Source organism: Lathyrus oleraceus, chromosome 6 (genome assembly GCF_024323335.1).
Source record: "Lathyrus oleraceus cultivar Zhongwan6 chromosome 6, CAAS_Psat_ZW6_1.0, whole genome shotgun sequence".
In the NCBI taxonomy this organism is placed as follows: domain Eukaryota; kingdom Viridiplantae; phylum Streptophyta; class Magnoliopsida; order Fabales; family Fabaceae; genus Lathyrus; species Lathyrus oleraceus.
This window is the reverse complement of record NC_066584.1, coordinates 164,770,121-164,772,512: the sequence shown is the minus strand read 5'-3', so window position 1 is coordinate 164,772,512 and position 2,392 is coordinate 164,770,121.

Below are 2,392 nucleotides of genomic sequence, written 5' to 3'. Positions count from 1 at the left end.
AAGTGAAAATTATCAGGTTTTCCTTTCAAATATGAGGGTTTCAAGTGTGGGAGGCAAAGCTGGCGCACAAGGGTCCTCAAATCTGATGCCAAAGTGTCATACCCCGATTTTGGTCCTGAATTTTTTATGTTTTTATTTTTAGCATGTTTGGCCTAACCTTACTTTGGTCTTATATGAGGATTGGTCTTGGTCCAAATTCATGGTGTTGTTCATGTGATTGTTAATGCACATATGGTCTTGGTCATCCAAACAACCAACCTTCTTGTGTCACAAGCCAATTGCCAATCATGCCATTTGATTCATAAATATCCCTTTCAAATCCTAATCTTATACCATCATTTCATGGCCCTGTTAACATATATTGCCTGTCAAGTTATGTTCTTTTTAAAAAAAGGGGTCAAGCACTCAAGTCATAAACAAAACAATTTGGAAACCAACTTCAAACCATTTGTTAAACCATTTCAATCTATTTCATGTCATTGTAAACCATTACATGTGAGTCCATACAAGAAAATACAAAATTTGGCATTTTTGACCAACTGTTGACTTTGGTCAACAGTTGACTTTTTACAAGAAAGATACAAAAAAAATGAACTTTGACCAATTGTTGACTTTGGTCAACTTTGACCAAAGTCAACGCAACCTCTTTGCATCCTAAAATCCTAAGTCTTCCATCATGAACCTTAATCCATCACTCCATTGTTCATGTTTGCTTGCTTCCATCATGAGTGCTTCATTTGCAAGTTATCCTTGGCCAACCATGTTTATGTTCATGCCATGCCTACAAGAGCAGTCAAGTTATACAAAAACAGCAAGTCATAACCACTTCAAACCAACCAAAGACATGACATCCTCGAGAACTCAAACAAAAGGGATTTTACATAACTATGGACCATGTGAAGGAATTCTATATAGACAAAAGCCAACAAAGGAAAACCTTGTCACAAACCATCCACTTTGTTTGTGAACCATGAGACTTGGCGAGAAACCAGCTTCAACCATCAGGCTTATGAACCTGTCTGCAAACCTAAAACATGCCAAACTAACACATTCGAGTGAGCCTACAACTTTGCAACCCATCCAGACCTGCTACAAAACATAACCACAATGGTCAACAATACCTATTGCAAGTCCACATGTGCATCACTTAGCCAGCTGCAACAAGAACTTAAAACAGGTTAAGCACGACAAGACTGCATCATGAGTAGCCATCATCCCTGAACTTACTACAAAAATAGGGGCCACATCTAGGCTATATCAGAAGTTGGATCCAGCAGCATCTGCAGCATTCAACATAATCCAATCCTGCAACAACCTACAAGAATCGGTTAGCACAATACCAAATAGAATTTGGCCAATTGCAGACCTCAATCACCCTTATGCAGCAAGCCCACAAAACCCTGCATTTCAAATCAGAGCAGGTTAACCTGCAGGATATTTCGAGGCCAAATACACACCAATTCAGGGCAAACTCAAACCTACCAAACATGACAAGACTGCATGACCAATACCAAACGCTGCAACCCATAATCAAACTGTAAAATCATTCCAGTCATAGATATACTACATTATGGAAACAAGCTCATCAACATGTTGTGCACAAGCCTAGTAAACTACATACCTGCATAAAACCATGAATATCCAAGCAAACATGACAAGACTGGTCAAGCATCACACAAATCCTGCAGCAAAACCATAATCTCATGTCAGTTCCATTTCTAGCCTAGCAGGAAGCTCACACATAACCTGCATTATATCAGGCCTAACATACACAGTCCTATGTTGCATCCACAAAAGCCACATGAGTCTTGCAAGCATCATCCTGCAGTACTCCTGCTCATCATCAAGCCAAGGTAGTAGCTGCATTGAAGTTCCGGTCAGCTGAAGCAAATTAAAAGAAAACAAGGAAATGAATACAACAATGAGAGTGAGACCTATGAAATATCAACCATAACATGCAGGAACATAAGCATGCAAAGTGTGAGCATCAACCACAGCCTGCATAAATGCAATGTAACAGGGCATGGTTTAGTGATAGCCATTGGATTTCCTAACTAAGCACATCACAGGCCATGAACAATTTGTCCCATGAAGTGGATTCAGTGGACATCAAAGTCTGCAGTGGAAGAAGAGCATGAATAATTAGTGGAGTCATGAGAATTAATCAAAGGAAAGGATGTACATGTTAAGCTTGTAATGGCTATGACCAGTTCAATAGGTTGCATCTAATTCAATTGGTTTAATCCTAGCTCTAAGGTTACCTGCTACAGCCAAAGAACCATCGACCTTTTGAGTCCTTATTCACAAACCAACTGAGTTTCCTGACAAGAGAAAGTCACTGCAGTAAAAAGAATAAGGTAATTAGCAAAGGCAGTAATCTCAGGAAAATATC